General features: G+C 42.9%; 1 pseudogene; it reads left to right on the top strand.

The window, feature by feature from the left end:
* Positions 1-206: 206 nt before the first annotated feature.
* LOC147465221 (large ribosomal subunit protein uL11z pseudogene) lies at positions 207-6,682 on the top strand (annotated as a pseudogene).
* The last annotated feature ends 1,815 nt before the right edge of the window (positions 6,683-8,497 follow it).

Here is an 8,497-nt window from a genome sequence, read left to right as displayed (position 1 = left end):
AGATAGAGCTATAGCTGCTGCCGAAAGAGGTCTATGATGTCGTAGCAAAACCCGAAACAAAAGAAGCTAACCAAAGGCTTGGACTCAGAGAATTCTACGGCCAAGAGCCATGTGGTGTAGATTTTCAGAAAGCCTATGAGATTTTGTTTACAATAAAAGGAACAGCCCAGATTACTGACCAGCAAGGGCAGAAGGTAGAAGTGGTGATGACGAAAGAGGCTCTCAAGTTGACGACAGAAGGGATGACAATGAGGAGTAGAGACAGAAAGATAGCAGGTACCTTCACCAAGGAGACAGTTGTGGCTACCTTTGCTGATCTCATCCAGAAGCAAGTGGAAGAACCAACACGGTTATATCACCAACAATTCCACTTTCTAGCAAAGAGACAACCAAGGTACACAACACACAATCATGCAGTTGCGACTACCTTCACACAAGTGTTGAAGTCGACAACCAGGAAACCCATTGATCATACACAGTATGTGCTAGCCACGCTAAAGGGTACCAAGAAAGAGGGCAAGATAACCTATCTGGGAGCACTTGAGGTACTCACAAGAATAGCATACCATGCTATCGGCATGGCAGACAATTTGCCACCTGTCCCAAATCAAAACACATGGATAGTGTCAGCATAGCCATCTCCAAGAACCACAAGGTCAAAAAAAAGAGTTTACAAATTTGATGAGGAGTCTGCAGAAAGATCTCATGAGGCACATAGCAGTGAGAGCTCAGACAATGAAGAGAAGAGAGCCAGAAGAGAGGAGATGAAGAAGAAGGCAGTTGTTGCACATCAAGAAGAACCTCAACAAAAGAAGGCGAGGTTTGAAAGGGAAAAAGAGACCTATGAAAGAAGCCGCCAAGTTGCAGGTGAGGACCCAGCACGGTGGGTTCCAAGAAATATAAAAGGCCCCCGAACCAAGAATCCTGCCAGGAGAGAACCAAAAGATCCCAAGGATTCTCTTGAACGTATGTACCAAGAAGCAGAAGCGTTAAATCTAAAAGAAGCTCAAGAAGTTGAAAGAAGAGAAAAGGAAGATGCGATAGAACAGTAGAGACAATCTGAAGCGACCCAACAAAGTGAAGCCCAGCACAATAAAGAAGAGATGTCTCCCAGACCATCATCACCTGCTACGGAACAACAAGACCACCCCATGCCAAGCCCTCCAACTTCACCAACACTTAGACCCACTTAGGGAGAGCAAACCAAGGCAAAAGAGCCTGAACCGCAAGAAGTAGCAGGATCTGAACAACATGCAACAACTACTTTTGAGCGAGGAATCCCAATCCTCGAGCGAATACTTTCGAGCGGACAAGAAACCGAGCGAGCATAAGCAATGTAAAAGATTAGATCAAGATCTCAATAGTTACTCTATTGAGTATAGTATAGCAAAGTAACCATGTTGCATCTCAAATAGTCTCAAACAAAAGAGTCATACTGTTCCTTTAATGTGTTCACACACACATTGATACACAGTCATATCCTTGCTTCTGAACCATCTTCTTGAGCATATTCCAAAACTCTATTTGTGCAAACTTATTCTCCATGGTAAATTCACATGTTGCAATTGTCGTAATTTCGTGCGCAAATAGACCAAAAGATGGTAACTCAAATGTCACTTGTCCATCATAATGCATACGTAGATCTTGAACTTGAATGACATCCTTTGCTTGCTTGAGTGCCATGTGTAGGCTACTTTGTGAAGGCATTGCATGTAGTATACCAACTACTCTGAAGGGACCATCAATCTATTACTAGTGTGTCCTTCATTCCAATGCCTTGTGTGCTATCAATAGCAATGCGAACCTTCTAGAATTGACATTGTCCATAATTGAGAAGGAAGATTTGTTAATCACTAGTAGGTTCAATAGCCTTTATCTTCACCTGCTCTCCCATTAGAGTTAATGGATGCAAATTGGATGCATTATTTATTTTTTAATATTGTATCACAAAAGAGATAGAAAGTGCATAGATGTTAATCACATCCTTCACATCACATACTTGAAAAGAATAGCTTTCATGGACTACGGACTCTTAAGAGTTTTCATGGTGAGTTGCAAAAGAGGAGGCCCCAATCACAAGGACTTTGTGGCCAAGGGTGGGAGAGGTGATGGAGATCATAAGGTACTATCGACATGAATGACAATCACCACTTGCAGGCAACAACTTGGCAATCACCTCTTATGCAATGCCTTTGCAATCACCTCGACCCCATCTTTCGGTGAGAAGAAAGATGAAGAGTTTGTGTGTGTGTGTGTGTGTGTGTGTGTGTGTGTGTGTGTGTGTGTGTGAGAGAGAGAGAGAGAGAGAGAGAGAGAGAGAGAGAGAGAGAGAGAGAGAGAGAGAGAGAGAGAGAGAGAGAATGAGGTTCTTCTTCCACGATTGCGGGATCATAGTCGAGGAATCGTTTCTCAAAAATTAGCCTTTCTGGTCGCGCATAAAAACGACTTTGATGCGCCGATGCCCTTGTTCAGCAATCCCTACCTCCACCTTCTTCTAGAGTTCCACAAAAGTGGGCATGACTGCCACTAGGCAGCGAGCTCTGCATGGAAGGGGTGTGCATGCTCTCAACCAATCTAGCCAATTAGGTTCTCTCTCTCTCTCTCTCTCTCTCTCTCTCTCTCTCTCTCTCTCTCTCTCTCCCCTTTGAGACTCAACGCCACCTCTATAAGTCACTCACAGTGCTCGAAAAAAACCTAGGTGTATTTTAACAAAAACCTAGGTTTAGTGTAACCCCACCTACAAATTTTGATATTTACCTCTAAATTTTATAGTTGGTGAGAAAACCTCCAAAATTTGAAAAAAATAGTGTAAATTGGTATAAAAACCTTTATATTTGGTCAGTTTACCTCAATTGTTTCTAACATGTAGGTTTGACAAGTTTTTGGAAAAACGTTTTCTTCGAGCATTGGTCACTCACTCTCAGCGGCTGAGTTTAGTGAATTTTGAGTGTCATGTCTTATTCACTCGCAAGGCTTCTCTCTGTCATGCACTTAGAGTCTCAGAAGCAAGTCGGACTCTCTCTCTCTCTCTCTCTCTCTCTCTCTCTCTCTCTCTCTCTCTCTCTCTCTCTCTCTTTCTTTTTAGAAAAAACTTGAGAAAGACATTTTCAAAACATCAGATACAAGCCCGTCCAAAAGACTCAAACGTCACTCAACGTCCATCCAATTGATAGCTTCAACCACAGTGGCAATGCTCGTAGCATGCATCTTCTAAGAGTTCTATGATAGAAGTCAGAATTTATGAGCCTTCTTCCTCTCGTGGCTTATGCACTAAGTAGATACCTCTCTACTTCATAACAGCAGGAACATTGGTACGCTGATTCTGGTTTTGCATATCCTCCTTGCATCTAAACCTCTATGGTGGCTCCCGAACTCTTCTTGTTGTGTGGGATCTCACACGAACAAGGAGAGTGAATGGCGCATGAAACATAGGACTGCATTTTGGCGTAAAGCTTGGGAAATGTGTACCCATCATAAATGAGAGCATCCTGCACATCTCGCATAGCACCTTGTCCAACAATGTTCCTTACAAGAAACCGCTTGACAACCTTGTCCTTGGGCACACATCACCCACAATTGGAGCACCTGATGGGTTGGTGTGGCCTCTTTCGTGCTTCTTACATCCATCGTTGCGGTGCTTACCATCATGACTGCACTGCTTATGCCACAAGTGCTTCTGCTTCCTCTTCATAGTCGCCATCTCTCTCTCTCTCTCTCTCTCTCTCTCTGTCTCTCTCTCTCTCTCTCTTATATAAAGGGAAAGTCGATTACATTCAATCATCGCTAGGCTTACTGTCTATAAGCTTACTCCCACGAGGTCGCTCGAACAGAGCGTCTCTCGCCCCATTAGTGCTCTGCAATAGTATTTTTAACTTCATGACAGAAACGGCCCTGAGTATAGAGGCAGTCATAGTCACGGTGTTGATATACTGACGGTGCTTCTCATGTTCGACATCGCCATGTCCCCGACAACGTGGTCTTCTTCATCGTTGCAATCCTCCGCACAGGCATCAGCGAGGGAAGGGGAGCTGCAATATGAGCCTCGATATTGTAGGATGCCCTTTTCTCCATCAATGTAACAAACTGAGGATTGTATTGGAGCCGTATTGAGGAGGCAGATTTTCTGGTGCAGCAAGAACCCTTTGGAAGGCGATATGTCTGCAAGTCCTCCCACAAAAATCCTCATGAAATGCCATCAAACTGCCACTTGGCTGAGTTCTTTGCTTTGTTGTGGGCTAGTGTACTGAGGACGAGCCTGCTGAACACCTGGATGTTGCGTCAAAGGTAGCTGGGTGCCATGATATTGAGATGAGCATGCTGGCTAGCACTCGGATATTGTGACTGAACAACTGAAAACTGTGGTTGCAATTGCAGGGCCCCAAGATAATGTGGTTGTGCTTGCTGGGGAACTGTAAATTGTGGCTGCCCCTGCTGCAGACCTGGATATTGCGGCTGAACTGGCATATAATATGGGGCACTCTGCATGGATTTATTTCTCCATAGACAACGGGCAGGTATTGACCAACTTGCTCTTCAACAAAGGAAGTCTCTCTCTCTCTCTCTCTCTCTCTCTCTCTCTCTCTCTCTCTCAACTCAACTCAACTCTCTCGAAGAGCGCATGTTGGTGCACGTTCTTTGAGAGAGTTGAGTTTTGAGAGAGAGAGAAGAGACGAGTGAGTGAGGGCTATTGTTGTCAAAGTCACATGCTTCTTCAGCTATCGTGTACCTTCCACAATAGTGAACGACTATTACCTAATTATCCTTGCCTTCGACTTGACAGGCAAGCCTCTATGGCAACTTGGGCCGAGAGAGATCCGTTACTGGGCAGCGTTAGCGACACTCTTTACTGCACTGCTACAAATTGAAGAGAATGACTTACACCCAAAACATGAGGCCACATTCACATTCGGGCAGCCCCGAGTCGGGGATTTGAAGTTTGCTAACTATGTGGACAATCCTCGGAAGTATTTCCGAGTCGTGTACAGGACAGATGTCGTCCCATGGGTTCCGTGGGATGATGTGGTGTTCCATTTCAAGCATGTAGCATCATGTCATCTTCAACTCCTTGGTTATATAATCATTCCAAAGGCATTTCATTTGTTTTTCTATGTATGTATATATATATGCAGATGCTAAGCTGATGCAGGATTGCATGCAAATACAAATTATGCAAGGCACTTAATTTGTGTGCATGTGCATTCATGTGCGTAAGTTCATCATTCTGATGATCTTGTAATTACATTGAGATGCATATTGTAGGCCCTCGTTGAAGAGCCTTACAAGAACCTGTCATCACTAATAGTGCAGTCGTGGCCGCCCATGAGTGCAATGTGGGAGCTGTGTGTAAGTCTCTCAATAAAGTATTCAAGGGAAGCAAAGAGACAGATTTGGCAATAATCACATGATTTTTCACGGCCATATTCCTGTGATTGTACGCACATAATCTTGGATGCTATGTGGATGCAGTGAGACTCGCCCTCCTCCTTCCTGCTTCCACCCGTCGACAACGAGAAGATGGGAGCCATAGCCTACCTTTTCTGGTCCTATTTCAGGCTCATCGTCTTCCAAAGGTCCATTTTCATCTAAATGCTCCCTTTTTCATCTAAATGCTTATGCTAGCTTATAAATGTTCTTTTAAAATAATTGAGAAAATGGACCAAAGAGGACACGCCCCCACCCTCTTTGGTTCACACCATACCTCGCAAGCACTAGCATCGATCGGGCAAGCAGGATTGCCATTGCCATGCTTGGACCATGTAGCTATATCTTTTACATGTTGTATCTTGAAATCTCTTTAGTAGAATTTTTTCATCTCCCTCATAAATGTGATCTCACTCTTATCGGCCTCTCTATGTAAAATCAACCTTGCCTTCTCCAACATTGCATCAACGCGTTCTCAGGTTCCATTAATGGAGCAGCTATTACCCAACAAAGTAGTCGCTCATCCAATGACATTTGATGGCTATAGACCTGCCCTGTGCTTTGGCCTCACCTACACTCTCACTTTGCTCACTCTATCGTGGCATCAATATCTCAACCTTCATAGTTGGCCAAGCTTTGCTACTTCACATTGTGCAGAGTCTTTGAGAGGTCTAAACGCCTCCAAAAATTTATTGGTAAGGTTAACTTGGAACACGTTCGACCTTCCATATGCTTCACAACCTTCACATTTCTTCATAGCTTTATAAATTGTTTACTTTTCATCTTACAAATGTCGATGATTTTGCAAAATTTTTCTTTGTTCTAAGATTGGGGAGGCCTACTTGCTAGCTACTCTCATAATTGATTGTCAAAATTTCCCCTATTAATCTGACCATGCAAGCTGCTGCAACACTCGATTGACTTTTTATTCTTCTTCTACTTGCCCCTCAGTCCTAGCATTGGAAACAGGGTTTTACTCCATGGTAGTGTGCCCATGAGCTCTTAGCTGGTTTCCGACCTGTAGACTCCTCTTCCTTCTCCTTATACATTTAAGAACATCAAGCACAATGGAAACATTTCTCTGGATGATGTGATCGAGATTATCAGTGTGATGTGTCCTCGTTCAATGGAAAAGGAGCGTGCTGACATAGTAAAGGAAACTTGGTATTGCATTTCTGTGGGTTTATCTGTGGATGGCAAGGATCCCAAGGATTTGCAAACAGAGATTGACGATGGGGATGTTGAGATTCTAGAGAATTAGCTTAACTAATCTTAGGTAGGTGCCTCTCTAGAATGTAGCACTGCTAAAGTAAGTTTTACCTTGTGGTGCTGCTGTTGGGTTTTTCCTGCAAATCATTTTTGTACAAATTTCAGCTTGTTACATTTTTAATGAGTGTATGCTCAACGTGTCAGAGAGAGAGAGAGAGAGAGAGAGAGAGAGAGAGAGAGAGAGAGAGAGAGAGAGAGAGAGAGAGAGAGAGAGAGAGAGAGAGAGAGAGAGAGAGAGAGAGAGAGAGAGAGAGAGAGAGAGAGAGAGAGAGAGCACCAATTCACATGCTTGAGAAAGTTTGGGAAAAATCGATTTCACGAACATCCATAGAGGAAATTTCTCAAAATAACTGCATTTTTTACAATTAAACTCTATTTTCTTGAATTTTCCAACGGGATTTTCTCGTTCTTTCCCTCTCTTCAATTGGTTGTTTTGAGCTTCCAATCGGCTCTTAGCACTATATTTTAGAGGACTTGAAATCTAAAAATTGAAAGAGACGCAGACTTTTTCATAGAGTTGTGTGTGTGTGTGTATGAGAGAGAGAGAGAGAGAGAGAGAGAGAGAGAGAGAGAGAGAGAGAGAGAGAGAGAGAGAGAGAGAGAGAGAGAGAGAGAGAGAGAGAGAGAGAGAGAAGATCCTACAAGGTAGTTTGGTTGTGCTCACACGTTGGCTTGGTTTTCATGAGGACTAAAAATTAAGTGGGAGAATGCGCAAGGTGAAGTGAAAGAGAAGAAAAATAAGTCAAAGATTGAAGTAATTCTAGCTAGCTTTGGTCCCGTAAAGTGAAAAGACCTTTTCTTGGAGATTCTCCAAGCTCAACATTTTGTTGTAAAGATGTTTTGTATATGATGAAAATAGTCGGTGATAGTGATATTGTTTCTCTTTTTTAGCGAGAGAGAGAGAGAGAGAGAGAGAGAGAGAGAGAGAGAGAGAGAGAGAGAGAGAGAGAGAGAGAGAGAGAGAGAGAGAGAGAGAGAATATCTAAGCATCTTTTCATACTTATTAGCGCTCTTCCGTGGACATACATGGTAGCTCTTGGTTTGGCTATTATCTACAAAAAAATGCGTTTTCAATACGATGCAACGCTTTCCCTCGTCCAACTAGCAAGATTTCCTTACCACCTTGTCTTGAGCAGATACAAGCTCAAAAGAGAGTGAAAATTGCCACAAATAGATTATGGCCTTCTAGTCATCTTCTAGATTTTTCCAAACAATGATCCAAAATGGAAAGGAGTCGCATCTTCCATCTTTGTGAACTAAGCTGTTCAATTGATCTATATTTAAGTTTCCAAAAAAAAAAAAATTTGCTAGCAATGGTGACATGTATAAGGACTACTAGATTTGTATGATCATGATTGGGGAGCAATGGTACTGAAATTTATTGTTTGGGTTTAGAGAAATCTCTCTCTCTCTCTCTCTCTCTCTATGATATCTATTTTTAGAAAAGAATTATATATAGACATGAGAAACTAACTTGATAACTTTGCTCGGTTTTGAGCTTGCTCGGATAAGTTCGCTCTATGTTTGGTAGAATTCCTTTTGAGCAAGCCAAAGCAAAAGAGCCAGAACCGGAAAGGGCAGCAACTCCTAAACCACAAGAGACTGCCAATTTTGAGCAACGTAAGGCACAAGAAATAGAGGTCACCCCATCTACCACCACCTAGCACGAAATGGCCGAGGCATCCACAAAGCCTCAAGGAGACAAAGCAGCCAAAGCAGCCAAAGCAACCGCAACCCCACAAAATGAGCCACAGAAAACTGCTAAAACAACTAGGCATCACACAGAACCTGAATACTAGCAGACAAA

This window comes from Adiantum capillus-veneris, chromosome 1 (assembly GCF_014529385.1).
Source record: "Adiantum capillus-veneris isolate H3 chromosome 1, ASM1452938v2, whole genome shotgun sequence".
Classification (NCBI taxonomy): Eukaryota; Viridiplantae; Streptophyta; class Polypodiopsida; order Polypodiales; family Pteridaceae; genus Adiantum; species Adiantum capillus-veneris.
Note: the sequence above shows the minus strand (reverse complement) of the source record. Positions and strands in the feature narration are given on the sequence as shown.